Here is a 17,073-nt window from a genome sequence, read left to right as displayed (position 1 = left end):
ACCATGCACACTGCAATTCTTCTGAAATAATAAAACTATGTTGCACTGTGAAAAATAAACAGCCATTGAGTGAGTTTAAAAATGTTTATATTGTAATGTATTCTTGAGTGAAACATAGCTCCTTATAGACATGTTCTTAGGCAAAAAGTCAGAGATCTAACCCAGACGTGTCTTTACATATTGGAGCAAATTGGGGAATCTGAAAAAGTCTTGAGATGGATGTTTTCCAAAAGTTTGAATGTTATACAAATTTGTTATACAGCAAGTCCCCACATTGACTGCTAGGGGTCACTCAGAGAGATGAGACATGATTAACATCTCAGCCTCTCAAGATATCACACAAGAAGACATGAAAGTGATGTGACAACTGGCACAAGACAGCATGTAATGAATTTCCACCAAAGAGGAACACGCCATCACTTCTGGATGTTCAGATGGAACAGATCACTCCCCATAGGTTGGAGAGGGCAAGAGATTCTTGTGGAGGGGTCAGCAAGGGTATGATCCTGAAAGAAGAATGAATCAAACCTGGGCATGCATAGGGTTGGAAAGAGAGGAAAGAAGGCATTCATCGCAGAAGTTGAATGCAGGTTTTAGGTATCAATATAGTGGAAACTTTTTCTTTGTTTTTGTTGTTGTTTGTTTGTTTGTTTGTTTGGTCTTTTGTCTTTTTAGGGCAGCATCTTCAACACATGGAGGTTCCCAGGCTAGGGGTCTGTCTAATCGGAGCTATAGCTGCCAGCTTACATCACAGCCACAGGAATGCTGGATCCAAGCCAAGTCTGCAACCTACACCACAGCCCACGGCAACACCGGATCCTTAACCCACTGAGCAAGGCCAGGGATCGAAGCTGCAACCTCATGGTTCCTAGTCAGATTCGTTTCTGCTGTGCCCCGACAGGAATTCCTGGAAACTTTTCCATGAAACAAAAATCATTTTGAGGACACACATTTCATAGAACCTACCATAATACTAGACACATCACAGGCATTCAAAAACTCTTTGGATTTGTAGCAGGACTGGAAGGTCCTTGAAACTGTGCTCTACTACCTGCATACATTTTTGTATACATGTTTGTGTGTGTGTGTGTGTGTGTGTGTGTGTTTGCTGCACAGACAGGGTGTCTGTCTTGGGAAAAGCTGAGATTCAAGGAATCGGAGTGACTTTCCCAGGTCTCTGGGTCAATGGACAATGCCGGATTGGCATCACAGTTACCCAGCTGCAGTGTAGTTCAAGGTCAGCTCTCAGGTGGGTGCTGCAAAGGCCCTTTTCTCTTCAAAAGCAAGCACCCAAAAGCACGATAGCAACTCACTAAATACCGCTCAAAGATTTTGATCTTAAAGAATTGAGGGGGGGATTGGTGACGATGCCAAGAATAAAATAAATTTTGTTAACATAGCTCTCAACTATTAATATTGTTGACTATTTAATATTGTTCAAATAGTTATCAACTCCCAGATCCACCAAGTCAGGAATGTCATTGGCCTGAAGTGAAGCTGAAGTGACCCCACCAGTAACTACTGGGCCAGATCTTCCAGGTCAGAATCCCAGCACAATGGAAGTAACCGCAGCCTCCTCTCTGCTGCCTGCAAGGGTGTGACTCGATATAACTGACGGCAGAAAGAAGAGACAGCCATCTCTTCAGGGGGGCCTGGGAAGGTGGCCGGTAGCTTCCAGGACAGGACTCCACAAGTCTTGGAGCCACGCCCCACCCCTGTCCTGATGGGTACCCACCACCCATTCCGGCCCTGGCCCAGTTCCAGGTGTCAGAAATGGGTCTCTCTCCCCAGCTAAGACCCCCCAGTGGTGAAATCAGCATAATCAGCACCCAAGTAGCTCTTTAAAAATAAGTTACACTTTCGACTTGGCGGGATTTGCAGAACAGCTCGTAGGGAAGACAAATGTAAAGCAGAGTAAAGGAGAGAGAGAGAAAAAAAAAAAAAAAGCCACATTATCAGCCAGCTTTGATCTCAGGACTGTTTCGTTACTGTACTCTGGGTTAAAAGGGAGGCGGGGAGAAAAGCAACACTTCAGGCAGGAAATGTCTATTATTCAGAAATGTAATATAATTATGTGTCTGGATGGCCCAGTTTATCAGACAGCATTTTCTGGAAAGGATGCAGGGCGTTAGGCACCAAATTCCCTCTCCTCACCAGCTCCTTCCCACCCAGACTCCCCTCCTCCATCTCCACCTTTTTTTTTTTTCTCCCCCTCCAGGACACTTCCAATTTCCCAGGTTTCGTGACCACTTACATGTCTTTCCTGAGTGTTTTTATATAGCGTAGGAAATTGGGTAATGAAAGCCGAGTCATACATTTCTGCTTTATGTTTCCAAAGAAGCAAGTGTGACTGTCAGGTTTACAAAAGATTGTTTATGTTCACTGGCGTGAAATGGGGAGCGAGCGTTTCGGAGCAGAGAGAGAGAAAGGCTGGCCGGGCTGGGATGACAGCAGTGCATTCATCCTCCACGCTACAGCAGACAAAGCGCGCTCCCTGCCTGACAGGGACCATAAATCATGGGCAGGAGATGCTGTACCTACAGCTTATACCATTCCAGATGACAAACACACAATAATCCACACAGCACAGCACTTTCCGGCTCCCCTCCCCCGCTCGCCCCCTCGCCTGCTCTCTCCTCTTCTCCAGGGCCAGCCTCTCCCCTCCCTTCTCCCTCCCCCATCTTTTCCTGCCCCCTCCTTGATTTTTCTCCCCTCTCTTCCTCCTCCTGGTTTCCAGCATCCTTTCTCTCCACTCCCATCTCCTGTTTCTCCTCTACCTTCTCCCCACATTCTCACTTCCTCTTTGTGTCTCTTCTCCATCTCTTGCTCTTTTCTCTCCCTGCCTCTGTCCCTGGCAGATCTCCCTGGCTCTTCCCACCCTTGTTTCCTATTATCTCTTCCCTATTTTTCCTCTTGTTCCCATCCCTTCCCTCTTCGTCCTCTCTCCCCACCTTACCCTTTCTGGCTCATTCAGTCTACTAACAAAAATGTCACCTTTGCCCTGCTGATGCCCTGGACATGGCAACAAAGAGAAGAAAGAGGACAAGAGAGAGGCCAGGAGTTCCCACGTGGCGCAATGGGATCAGCGGCGTCTCTGCAGTGCCAAGACGTAGGATCGATCCCTGGCCCAGCACAGTGGGTTAAAGGATTTCGTGTTGCCCTGACTTCAGCGTAGGTCACAATGTGGCTCAGATCTGATCCCTGGCCCAGGAGCTCTGTATGCCACAGGGGTGGGGGTGGGGGGGGTGGGTGGCAAAAAGGAAAAAATAAAATAAAATAAAATAAAATAAAATAAAATAAAATAAAATAGAAAGAGTCCACGTCGGATGGTGGTGAGGACAGCAGGATTTGGGGCTGGGACCCTGGCTGATCCAGACAGGGATCTTGCCTTAGCAGCAGCGGGGGCAACATGAAATCTGATGGGCAGGGCAGAAACACAGCCCATCTCCCCAAAGGGTCAGAATCATCATGGGTCTGCAATTTTGAACACACTCAGGGCACAGCTCCATGTTTATGAGTTAAGTTTTTCCTTCTTCTCCAAACCAAGGAAACTCTTGCCACGCTCAAACCTGGGCAAATCCAGAAGGATGATTTCATTATTGGTACTGGGATGCATTCCTATATTTGTATACCGGACTTTGGCAAATGATGGGAACGGGTGTCTGTGAGAGCTTCCTTCTCTCAGTCATACCAGGATTTTTAGCTGAAGCCTTGAGATGAAAGACTCAATCTAAGAGACCTCTTACAGACCCTGTTCCATCTGTTTATAACTCAACCCTCTCTCAAAGTTGAGACACTCCCTTTGCCTGAGTGATGGGACCCTTGGGAGCTAAGTTGTAAAGTGAAGATGAATCACTTTGTTCAAGGTTTCCTAGGTCAAGGTTAGGGGTTTTTCCGTAAGCCATAACACCCTGGCTCTCAGAACTAGCTTGGCTAACAGTTCATTTCTTACTCCACTTCACATTGAACACAGGATCCTTGCACACAACCAGCAATGTCAACTTAGGTTGCAGTGGTGATAAAAAAACACACCATGGCTTTATCTTGTCTTGCTCCTCTGAATCGTTTTCACTCATTAATCCAGTATTATAAAATGCCAAGGGTTCAATCCCCACCCTTGCTAAGTGGGTTAAGGATCTGGCATTGCTGCAAGATGTGGCATAGATCGAAGCTGCAGTTCTGATTCAACCACTAGTCTAGGAACTTCCATATGCCACTGAGGCAGCCATAAAAAGAATAAAATAAAAATGGAATAGAGTAGAATAGAATAGAATAGAATAAAATAAAAATGCTGAACTGCAGATACTCCAGGAATATTCAATCCAGATTGACTTTCCCAGTCCTTGTGAACAATACTTCTTCATCTTTTTGGAAAAGAAATCCAGAGCAGGCAGCTGGAGCCTCAGATCTCTGGAACCAAAAGTGACTTGGCGTGAGATCCAGGAAGGAAGAGACAAGGTGGTCTTCCAGCTGGCCAGCCCAGCCATGGCTGCAGAAAATTGCGGCTTCAGAGGAAGGGCTGTGCCCACAGCCCTTGTGCAGACAGCAAGATAGGGGCATCATCACTCCTCCTTTTGAGCTTTTAATGACTCCATGAAGCAATGGGAAGAGCCCATCTAACATCAGGTCAGCTCAGAGCCGGGCATGAGATGCCAAGCTGATTCTTGGCCATCACAGACGTTGCCTCTCAGGAGTTACTGCCTCTCAGGCCCAGAGATCAACACACGTGTCCTTCCATCCAACCTTGAACCTTCTCCCTTCCCCTTTCGAGTCAATGGACCCCCTTGCGGGGCAACGTCCCAGCAGGCAGTGGGGTTCAAAGACAATCCTTCCTCCAGAGAGGTGCTGTGTAGCCCACTGCCAAGAGCCAGCTGGAAAAGAAAGAAAGAAAGAAAGAAAGAAAGAAAGAAAGAAAGAAAGAAAGAAAGAAAGAAAGAAAGAAAGAAAGAAAGAAAGAAAGAAAGAAGGGAAGGGAAGGGAAGGGAAGGGAAGGGAAGGGAAGGGAAGGGAAGGGAAGGGAAGGGAAGGGAAGGGAAGGGAAGGGAAGGGAAGGGAAGGGAAGGGAGAAAAGACCGCAATCTAGGATAATTAATGAGGCCTAGAAGAGAACCCAGCAATCGGGGAGAAAGACAGAAAGTGGGGCCCTCGGAGGCTTCCTCCCACTGCTATTACTAGCTGGGAAGAGGAGAAGGACTGCTTGGACAACCCTTAAATCGATGCATCCTCATTAATGGAGGATTTAATTCATCAAAGTGACAGCAACTCTATTTACGTCGTCTCTGTCAACAGGACTTAGGGTGGGCCTATGGGGTTTATTATTTTTCCTTCCTCATCTCTTCTCTCTCCCTCTCTCTCTCTTTCTCACTCTCTCTCCTCTTCTAATAGGACAATGGCAAGATTTATTAGAAGGGTAAGCTGAAAATTGTTCAACCATCTCCCCAAAGTCTTCTTAACGCCCCCCCGCCCCCAGCTCTTCAATTTGGCCTGGAGAACAGAGCAAGCTTGTCCCAGAGGCAAGGTCAACAGCAGGGCTGCCCAGAGGCCTGGCAGGGCGGGGGAGATGCTGCCACAGACAGTTGCTCCCACGCGGGTCATGGGTCAGGCTGCTGGCCCAGGCAGCCCAGAGAGAGGCCCTCATTTTATGGATGAGGAAACTAAGATGGGGAGAGAGTGAGTGAAACGTAGGAGATTACACAGCTAATCAGGGCAGAGTCAGAGCCAGACCTCCCAGGCACCAGGCTCTGTCCAGCCCACCGCTCAGGGGCCACCTCCGCGCTGCTGAGACCTCGCCTTTCTTGGGAAGGGAGGGGTACCCCTCTCCAATCTTCTCTAATCATTTTGATTATGATTAGCTCTGCTGACTGTCATTATTATACTTGGTTAGCATGTATGACATACTCCGCATGAAGCCCTCGGCTACCTGTTTTATCGAAGTTAATCTTCTCCAAGTCATAAGGTGGGTACTACTTTTTATTCCTATTTTAAGATGAAGAAACAGACTCAAAGAGATTAAGCGAGTCGCCCAAACGGAAGACGACTCCCCGCTAAGCCGTGCTTTGAGGCACCAGCTCTAATGCCACTTTTTAAATTGAAATTACTCCCAAGGGCATTAAATTAAGCTCTTTACATTTTTAGTGGGGATGGATTTAACCGGAACCTCCAGCCCTAAGTGTTCGGAAGCTAACAGGGAAAGTTGAGGATCCAAAGTCCCCTCGGGTCTGGTCTGCCCAAAGGTCCGGTGTGACCACACCCCCCAGAGTGGGATCAGGGGAAAAGAGGTCAGCATTCACGACACGGCCAAGACTCCATCTTGGGCAGCTGCAGCTGCCCACCCACAGCTCCCATGGTCTACCAAACCTTCTAGAAAATATCTACTTCCATCCTGTTCCATGTCTCCATAGGGAATTCTGCCAGGGCCTGCCCAAGACTTGAAAGGCCCCTATGTTATAACCATCATTAAATGGGCCTGTGAAGTGCAAAAAAGGGGGCAAGAAAAATGGATTCAGCCTCTTTCTACTCTGGCTATTAGTCATTCACTGCAGAATCTAAGCCCAGAGAACAGCCCCTTCCCCCAGAAAGGAAGGGAGGTGGGGGTGGCTGCTGGGGTGGGGGAGACAAAAGGCCAGGAGGCTCATGGGTAAGAAAAGTGTGCCTTTCCCCCAAGTTGAGTTGTGCTCACAGCCCATCCGTCAGCACCAGGAATGAAAGGGCTATAAAACCAACACAGCGCCTGAGACTGTATGAAAATATATATCTTGATGTGTCAGGAGTACCTGGCGTGCCTTTAACCTCAACTTCAGATGAACCAACACGCCTCGGAGCACATTTATATGCAAAGGCATATAATATGTCCCCTGTATCTAATTATCTGTCAACCTGAGGCAGTTTGTTTTCCAAATCGGCCTCTCGGCTGTGACTTTACGAGGTCATAAAGAAAGCGATGCCACTCGGCGCCGAAACGCGAGAAGCTCCTGGATCAACAAATTATGCTCCTTAATGGTGTCTCTCAGCCTGAGACTCAGGCCGGCAGGAAGAAGGGAGCACAGCGTTTGTTCTTACTCCCCGCCTTCCGCCAAAGGAAAAGGAAGGGGCAGGGGTGGCAGGCGGCAGATCTAGGAGGTCCCTAGACATGAGGGAACTCGCGAGGAGGGCAGGGCAAGATGGGTCAGAAATGATGTCCTTCTGCTCAGCTGTCCTCTGCTTTGCGGCTCTTTGAGTACAAAGTCTGTCTGCAAAGCTGTCAGCCTGGACAGCACAGGAAATGAGGTCAAGCGGGGTGCTTCTGCAGCCCGGATACCCCTGGCCTCCACGGAGCATCCAGTGGCCTGGAGCATCATTAGTTCCTTTGATCCCGAGGCTCTGTGGGTCCACAGGGAGGAGCCTGAATCCACCCAACGTGGCATCTCCTGCCTGCCGAACCCAAACATCAGGACTCCAGTTCCGCAAGCATGTTGGCTGGAAGATGCTTTGTTTCACCATAGCTTCTGGGAAAAGAAGATGGTGGGTGACTCTTCTAAACTTCCAAGGAAGAGGAGCAAATTCCTTCTCCCAGAACAGGAAAGGTAGGTTACAGCAGCAGGGACGCTATTGTGCTGAACGGCTGGCTGAGACCATCTCTCTCCTGCCAAGCTCTGCGACACACGCAGGCACACACAGGCGCACACGCAGGGAAAGGGTGGAGGGCTGGGCCCTGCACAGTCTTCAGCCCCTATTAGTCCTCCTCTGATCTTCAGCAGATTAATTAGGAAGTTTGTCAGGAACCAGCCGTGACCTCCAGCCGCTCCTCCCTGGGAGTGGTCACGGTGCCAGCGAAACCCAAGCTGCAGGAATTCCTGTACCCACGCTGCTCCTATGATTAATGATAGAAAGGAATAAAAAAAAAAGGGGGGGTCAGCAGCTGAGTGCAAAGCAAGTTGCTAGACAGGGAGTAATTAAGATACTTGGGTAAATATGATTAATAAGCTCAAACTGGCAGGGTGTGCAGTAAACAAGGACTAACCAGATGGTCCCCTCTCTTCTGACAAGGCTGGGCACTTGGAAACGGGGGTGGGAGGGTGAAGGGGTGGGAGGGAGGCGGTGGGGGAGGGGAGGAGGGCAACTTGAAAGGCAGGACTGAAACTTTACTTTCTTTCACTGACCCCATTAAGAGGGCAAGGTTGGATCCCTGGGGAGGGATTAGGACAGAGAGGGGGGCTCAAAGACTTCACTTGTCCTCTTATCACAGGCACCAGACAAATTGCTGGGTGTGAAAGAATTCCTGCTCAGACATCAAGGCCACACTTCTAAAGCAACTCCTACCCTAACCACACTGCCACCCCCCTACCCTGCTCTCATTTAGCTGCTCACTACAAGATTTAGACAAGACACATAATGCACAGGTTACTGTTACTGTATCCATTTGCTCAGGCTGCCATAACAAAGTTCTACAAGCTGGGCAGCTTAAACAGCAACATTTATTGTCTCCCTGTTTGGGGAGGCTAGAGTCCAAGATCAAGGTGCTGGCAGGGTTGGCTCCTTCTGAGGGCTGAGAGGGAAATTTGTACCCATGCCTCCTCCCCTAGTTGCTGGGGGTTTGCTGACAATCTCTGGTGCTCCTGAAATGGTAGGTCTCTCCCACCTCTGCCTTCATGTTCACAGGACTTTCTCTCTGAGTGTGTGTAGTGTGTGTCTTCGTCCAAATTTCCCTTTTTCAGAAGGGCGCCAGTTAGCACCCACCCCAATCACATCATCTTAACTAACTTAATCTGCAAAGTCCCTCTTTCCAAATAAGGTCACATTCTGAGGTACTAGGGTTAGAATTTCAGCCCATGGATGTGAGGGCCCCCAATTCAGCACATAACAGCAACTTTTCAGGTTGCAAAGCAAACCAGGAAACAAATGCTTACTCAGAAGAGACCTGAGCCAAAAAAAATGCATGCTGTCACGGCACTGTTTAGAAGAGGAATGTGGCCTGGATTCTCATTTCTCAGGCCACTGTCTGCTTAAAAGTACACTTTCTTCAAGTCCTAAACTGTGCCTTGGAAAGACCATCTCTCTGTGTGTAACATCAAGGAGGCTGTCTAATGCTTCCAGAGATGAAGCTGAGAAAGAACCGTGAGTAGGTCTCCCCAGTGATGCTGGTTAACAGGGATTATCCATCTCTAGGCCCTGCAAGAGAAGACTCGGAGGGTTTGCCATTCAGTAGCAGAAAGATGCCAGGACGGCTCCATCTCCAGACGTGGGCAGTTATGATACATCCAAGGTCGAGACAAGACACTGTTGTGAAGATGAAAGAAATGAAGAATGAGTCCCTAACCTACCTACCAGAGCTTGCAGTCCAGATCCCTGTATTCATTTCCTATGACAACTGTAATCAGTCACCAAAAATATGGTAGCTTAAAACAGAAATGTATTCCCTCGTAATTCTGGAGATCAGAAGACCAAAATGGGCGTCACCGGGGGGCTGAAACCTGCGTTTCAGCACAGCCCTGCTCCCTCTAGAGGCTCCAGGGAGAATCCATGCACTGCCTCTTCCAGCTTTTGTGGCCCTGCCATTCCTTGGCTTGTGACTGCATCACTCCATCTTCAAGGCCAGTGTCATCCAGCCTTACTCTGCTCTATTTCCTCATCTCCTGCTCTGTGTGGAAAACCTCCCTCTGCCTCCCTTGTATGAGCAAGCCTCCCTTGTATGACTTTGGAGTTCCCGTGTGTGTCATTGGGTTAAGAACCCAACAGAGTCTCCATGGGGATGCAGGTTTGATCCCTGGCCTTCTCAGTGGATTAAGGATCTGGCGTTGCCATGAGCCATGGTACAGGTCACAGATGTGGCTAGGATCTGGCATTGCTGTGTCTGTGGCATAGGCCTACAGCTTCAGCTCTGAATCAACCCCTAGCCCAGGAACTTCCACATGCTGCAGGTACAGCCATAAAAAGAGGGGGGAAAAAGAGAGAGAGAGAGATACATATGATTTCATTTAGAACTCACTTGGATAGTGCAGGACAATCTCCTCCAGATTAATTTACTTATATCTGCAAAGCCCCTACCCCACCTCCCTGGCTTTTCTCCAAATAAGGCCACTATCCCAGGCTCAGGGATTAGGAAGTGGGTGTCTTTTGAAGGTTGTTTTCAGCCTTCCACAATTCCAACAAAACTTTCTCTTTCTAATCACTTTCCCCAGTTGATCTACGTAGAGCAAGATGACCTGATCTCTGCTTCCATCCTGCAGAGAAGGAAAGTCAGGCACATGTGACAAAAGTGTACTTCTCCACAGAAAGTCAAAAATCAGGCTTAGATGAGGACCCATCAGGTATTTAATCTGCTCTTATACATCAGTTCCCTGTCTTTGTATATAACAGACCTATTAAAAGTATACCTTCAAAGGGGCAGTCAGAAATAATAGGGTGCCAACATTTTATTTGGTCAAGTAGGGGTATTAAACAAAAAAACCTACCATATATTTCCATTCATAAAGGGAGCTATCTTATCTAATAAATAGAGTAAGAAAGATATATCTCAGAACAAAGCATACCCTCCAGAAAAGAGTGGGGCAAACTCACATCCTCGATGCCCCAGGCTATGCCCAAGACACCAACAATTTTTTAAGGATTTTTCTGCTATTGGAAAATCCCTCCCGCAGACCGAGGATCTACTTTCAGTGAATGGAGCTTCTCCCGAGTGAAAAGCCCACATATGTTGACCCCAATGACCAAGGGGAAGGAAAGAGAGAAGTTGTGTGGTAACTTTGCTGCCCCACCAAAAACATTCCCAAGCCCCACAGGCAAGTGGGGCATCAACAAAGTCAGGCTCAAATAAAGGAGGAAGGAAGTCCTAGTGGATAAGGCATCCAGCCTCCTGATAGACCTCAGACCATTGTCTCTCCTTTGAGAAGCTCAGCAAACAGCCCTGGAACACTTCCTACAGGGTGGTCAGGGTTTTCCCTTTGTACTTGACCCAAAAGAGTATGATCCTCTGCCTTGTGACCCACTTCCTGGTCCCCTTTCCTGACTCGCCTGAATGTAAAGTGACATCGTCCTACACAAAATCTGACCAAGGCCATTGCAGAATAACCCTCAGTAAAGACCTCTGCTGAGAACTTTAATCAGCCTGCCAGAGACTCAATCCCTGTCCCTTCTTTACTTAACACCCTGCTCTCAAGTGGGATGAGAGATTTGGTTCCAAGTCCCAAATTTGACCCATAAGCACATGTAAGAGTAGGTTGGCAGACATCTAGTTTGTCTCCATGATGGCATTGCAGAAATGTCCTTCTTCTTCCCCTAGGACTTGAGCCCTCTGCAGGCTAGGATCTTATTTCCAATACTTCATTTACTCTCCTCCCAATCTCTCATTGTAATGAGAGTTGGGACAAAGACATGAGATCAGTTGGATGCTGCCTGTACCAAATCGGGACCAAGGCAACCACACAAAATGCAAAATGCCACCTCGCATTCTCTTCAAAGGTGGACAGCACAGGAATGCCCTTGTCACCTGGCCACATGGAACTCCAGGCAAACTTCTTGCCATAAGGTGCCTCGATGGGGCAGAGCCCACAGTGGTCTATGAGGCCAGGATGGTCTGGCTGGTCACTTCAATCTCTGATGCAAAAGGTTGAAGCTCTACCAGCTCCATGAAAACAGTAAATTTTAAAAACAGGAAAATGAGTATAAGAAAATCAACTGAACAAAAGCGTGAGTACCTGATGTGGACCAGGGACAAGGCACTGTTTCTGTCCTCGAGGAGGTCATAGTGGAGGAGGGACTCCACAGCAATGCACAGATGCACCGGAATAGGGGCTGTAATAAATGTATAGAGAGAACAGACACTGAGGAGGGGCTCTGCCTTAATGGAGTTCCCCCTGAGGCAGACCATGAAGCAAATTTCAAATTCAAGTACATGATTTAGGGGCATAAATGGGGGAAGCACTGATGGGGAGTGGAAACATGAGACAGGGAAAGGAAGAAACCACTAACGGTACGTTCTCAACCAGTTACTCTGGTGGGCAAGTGGAGATACCCCCAGGAAAACCAGTCAAATACAAGCCTCAGAAACATCCCACCCAAAGGATGAAGGAGCTGGGGTGTTTATCTACTGACTCCCATCAGTTATTGGCAAAGGCTGCTCTGGGGATATAACTGCAGATGCTTCCTACCTGCCCTGCACACGGGCAGAGCAAGTAGACAGAGAGAGCCTCTCAAAGAGAATTGTGGGAGCTGGCAGCTGGAAGGCAAGGCTGGTTTGTCCAATGTGGTAAATGCCATGGGAATGTTGAGGGGGCGGGGGTAGTGCTGAAGACTGCTGCTGCAGATGCCAGAATTCTAACCTGAAGCAAAGGAAGGGCATCTGGGAAATTTACAAAGGAGAGTTGACATTGAATCGGGCCTTGGGAGATGGGGAGGAAACTGCTGGGCAGAGAGGGGCAGAGGGTCTCAGGGCAGGAGGCCATTCATTCCAAAGTGAGAGCAAAGCATGCACAAAGAAACATGAAAGTGGTGTGGGTGTATAGCTGTTGAATGGGCAGGAGATCCAGACAGGCAGCTGGAGAGGCCCCTGGCCACTCTGTGAAAGGCTCGTGTCCATGCCAACTAGCTTGGCATTTCCTGCAAACAGGAAGCCACCCATGGCTTTTAAATAAGGCAGTGACATGGATGCGAATAATGGCTTACTGAGCATTCTGGTCCTGTGCTAGGCAACCCATGCCATGACTCAACCTGTAGAGGCCAATGCCAGGGTCACTGATGATCCCTGCTGTGCCCAGCACACTGTGGCAAGAATGGACATCAGCCTGAGGCTGGTGTGCACGGAGCCTTCATGTGGGCTTGGTAGCACTAATGACACCAACTCCTCGTAAAACAAGCAGCTGGGAGAAGCAATTCAATGAACGAAAATAAAATGAACTTGCCTAAACGATGGCATGATTCTGTGCACTTGGGGCCAGACATTTCTGGGAAACAGCAGCTCTCCTTTCAAGGCAGCCTGAAGCTTCTCCCACAGGCATATCTTCGGGGCTAGATGGACAATTGCAGACCCTCTCTGTACCATTACTACCACCTGGGGTCTGCAGAGCATCATCCTTGCTCCTGGATCTTGACCCCACCTACCTCTGCAGGGAGCAGTGGCATAGGGACAAGAGATTCCCTACCATTGTTTTGGAAAAGTGTGTCCTGTACTTTTTTGTATAGCATCATAACTACCTGAGTAAAGGGAAGAAAAAAGAACCAAAGCCTTGTTCAATTTTAAGATAATGATGAGAACTGTGCTTATCCTCTTTCATTCCGGACAAGCTGTGGGCAGGGGTGATGTGTTGCTTTGATTTATTTGAATTCTTCCATTATAGAGTCCATTGGCCAAGGGCTTGACTCAGGATAATACGCTCACAATGGCTAAGGTTTCAAGAGATGCTACCAGTCTCAAAGTGGAAAGGAGCAAATGAAGTCGTAGGGAGAGGAACTGATGCTGAAGGCTTCTCTATCAATGCGTGACTTCCAGGATGACCCCAGTGGTCCCCACCTCCTGGTATGCACACCCTTGTAAATACTCTTCCCCTCGAGGATGGACTGGACCGAGCCACTCACTTCCAGTGAATAGAACCCAGCAAATGTGATGGGATATCACTTCAGAGATTAACCTCAGGCTGAGTTCTGTGCAGCTCATATGCAGGAATTGAGTCCTACCAATAGCCACTTGGTGAGCTTGGAATTAGATGCACCCCCAGCTGAGCTTTAAGGTGCCTGTGGTCCCAGCCAACATTTGATTGCAGCCTAATGAGGACTGAGAAGCAGAGGGGGCCCAGCCAAAGGATGCTGGGATTCCTGACCCAGAAACTGAGAGATAACAAATGTGTTTTAAGGCGCTACAGTTTGGGCTTGTGACACAACAGTAGACAACTCCCATGGGCATCCTAGCAGAGGAAACAGTGAAGGAATATACAGACACACAGAAAGTTTAAGACCAAGAGGAAATTGAAACATTTGCTGCTGGTGGGCTAGATCTCTGGCAGGGGTGGACCTTCTTCATAGACAATTTGGCTCCTGTAGAATGTTAAAGCAGAGGCACTGGACAAGCCCCTCACCCACAATGTGCTCCCACTCCTTGATTTGCTGACTTAGGCTGAAATACCACAATCGGTTTTTTCTTTGAAAATATACCACAACTCAGGGTCGGCAAACACAAAGTCAAGTCTAAGATCACTATTTTATTAATCCTGTGACTTTTTTTTTTTTTTCTTTTGGGGCTGTGCCCAGGGCATATAGAAGTTCCCAGGCTAGGAGTTCCCGTCGTGGCTCAGTGGTTAACGAATCTGACTGGGAACCATGAGGTTGCGAGTTCGATCCCTGGCCTCGCTCAGTGGGTTGGGGATCCGGTGTTGCCGTGAGTTGTGGTGTAGGTCGCAGATGAAGCTCAGATCCTGCATTGCTGTGGCTCTGGCGTAGGCCAGCCGCTACAGCTCCTATTAGACCCCTAGCCTCGGAACCTCCATATGCCACAGGAGCGGCCCAAGAAAATGGCAAAAAGACCAAAAAAAAAAAAAAAGAAGAAGAAGAAGTTCCCAGGCTAGTGGTTGAATCAATGCTTCACCTGCCAACCTACGCCACAGCCACAGCAATGCCAGATCTTTCATCCACTGAGTGAGGCCAGGGATTGAACCTGTATCCTCATGGATCCTAGTTGGGTTCATTTCTGCTGAACCATGACAGGAATTCCCATTAATTGTGTGATTTTGCAGGATCATTCACACATACCTCCCACTAGATTTGTAAAGCAAAAATATGAATTTTGAACAGTTACTTAACTCTTCTAGGCCTGTACTGTGTTTTAATATGGGAATAAATAATGCCTGCCTTCTATGACACAGGGAGTTGTTGAGATGATTAAATGAAGTAAGATGGGTGAGAGTGTTTTTTAAACTCTAAAAGGCCCTAGGGTTTTCCCCTATGGCATGCATACACGATCCACCATGGTGACCGCATTGCTATACTTTAGTACCTTTGGCTATTAGGGGGCCCTTCCCTGTTAGGAGACTATAGGGAGCGAGAGGAATTGGAGGAAAACAAAAACAGCCTGGTTTGGGGCTGGGGTGACAAAAGGTCTGGAGCCCCTGTTTCACAGTTTTTTAAAGATTCAACCGCAGTGGAGTGAGGGAAATTTTAATAGCTGACTCTTGGAAGTCCTTTCTGGGTCTTGCCTTTTTGGGTTCACAACTCAAATGCTTTTGATTTTCATTATCATTTATTAAGTATCGACAATCCGGCAGGCACTGTGCCCAGGCTTTCAGCTGCACAAACCCATCGAACCTTCCCCACAGCCTGCAAGGGGAGTACTGTCCTTATCCCCCTTCCCCAAATGTTTGTAACTCAACCTTTGAGAAGCATCAGGGTCACACCACAAGTAAGTGAGCTGGGATACAAGCATGTCAACCTGGAGATCCAGGGAGTTCTTATTGTGGTTCAGTGGGTTAAGAACTTGACTAGTATCCATGTGGATGTGGGTTTGATCCTTTGCCTTGCTCAGTGGGTTAAGGATCCTGCCTTGCAGATGTGGCTCTGATCCCACATTGCTGTGGCTGTGGTGTAGGCTGGCAGCTGCAGCTCTGATTTGGCCCCTAATCTGGAAACTTCCATATGCCATAGGCGGGGTCCTAAAAAGAAAAAAAAAAAAAAAGCCAAACCAGGAGAGCCAGCCGTGTCCTGTAAGATGCATTTTCTCCTGCCCGCTGCCCTGCATCTTCCAAAAACAATTTCCTTCCTTCTTCTTTGTTCCCATCTTCCTATAAAACTCACTGTGACACTTCCCACAAAGAACCACGTACACAAATCAATTGCAATCAGCCGTATTTCTCTCCTGATGTTAAAAGACTCGTAAAGGAAAACGCACTTGTTTCAAACACCCTTTTCTGACACTAAATCAACCCTCCACCGTTGGTGGAGTTTCTGCACAAATTGAGCGGGGGCCCTCCTGGGACCAGGGTTTACCAGAATAAATCCCAGGTTTGCAGCGGCTGTCTGGTTGTATTAATAGAAAGAGCTGATCTGGTGGCTGAGTTTTCTAGGGGATACTGACTCCTAATTCAGAGCAGACAGACATTTGACAGCTTGCATGCCAGCCTGTGATGTGGAGGTTGAGAGGGGCACCCTGGCCAGGGTGTGGTCAGAACCCCATCACACCTCACACCTGCAGCCCCATAAATCTCAACCAGAATTACTGTCTTCTGCAGAAACATCCAGGCTTCCTAATAGTAAATTGCGTAAGAATAACAGTTCTCAGGGGATACTCATCCAATCTCTTTGACCCCACCAACTTTGCTCCTTTGAGAGCTGTGAATCATTCCATGACCTAGAGGAATGTCATGAGCCCCAAGGTTGCTGGTTAACTGTTACTCCAAACACACCACATACTGCTAATTACCTTGGTTCCTCTTCTTTCTTTTCTTTACTTTCTTTTTTTTACAGCCACATCTGCAGCATATGGAAGTTCCCAGGCTAGGGGTTGAATCGGATCTGCAGCTGTGCCCTAAGCCACAGCCACAGCAATGCCTGATCCAAGCCACATCTGCGACCCACACTGCAGCTTTCAGCAACACTGGATCCTTAACACTGAGCGAGGCCAGGTATCGAACACCTCTTCACAGAGACCACCACAGGTCCTTAACCCACTGAGCCACAACAGGAATTCCCTTGGTTCCTCTTATTTCCATCAGCCCTCTGATTCCATCTCCTAGTTTATCTCATGGGGACACTACTGCCTTCTCTGTCTCATAGGGTAGAAATCAGAGGGTTTGAAAAGGCTCTGGAAACGTTCACCCTTTCGTTCCTTTGAACTGTGTAATGATGCTCATCACCAGTTACAATGTGTGGTGGTTTTCCCACACCCCTAAACCATTCACCCCAGCTCAGTGACCTGCAATTCAGCTCAATTCTGACTCTGTCCCCCTAGAGATAGATCCCCTGGGGTAAGGGCTCAATCTCACAAGACTGTTTCCTCTGCACACACACACACACACACACACACACTTCAGATGCCAATTTCAAGTCCAAGTTGTCCCCTGCGCCTCTGACCAACTGGTGATATATCAACGATTCCAACAATCTCCTTCCTTGGAT

General features: G+C 48.0%; 2 long non-coding RNA genes across 3 annotated transcripts in view; one reads left to right on the top strand and one right to left on the bottom strand.

Moving 5' to 3' along the window:
* Positions 1-17,073, bottom strand: part of LOC146395873 (uncharacterized) — a 979,457-nt gene that overhangs the window by 297,338 nt on the left and 665,046 nt on the right. The window lies entirely within an intron of this gene.
* LOC146395879 (uncharacterized) lies at positions 5,836-12,880 on the top strand. 2 transcript variants are annotated; one of them, XR_014830289.1, is made up of 3 exons: positions 5,836-5,956; positions 7,374-7,562; positions 9,145-12,880. It is a non-coding gene; the product is annotated as an uncharacterized LOC146395879 (long non-coding RNA). The 2 variants fall into 2 exon arrangements; XR_014830288.1 differs by lacking the exon at positions 5,836-5,956 and having other exon boundaries at positions 7,080-7,562.

This window comes from Sus scrofa, chromosome 15, assembly GCF_054392235.1.
Source record: "Sus scrofa isolate SSC_HxYL_T2T_F1_AM1 chromosome 15, Sscrofa_HxYL_maternal_Yorkshire_Landrace_v2.0, whole genome shotgun sequence".
Taxonomy (NCBI): Eukaryota; Metazoa; Chordata; class Mammalia; order Artiodactyla; family Suidae; genus Sus; species Sus scrofa.
Note: the sequence above shows the minus strand (reverse complement) of the source record. Positions and strands in the feature narration are given on the sequence as shown.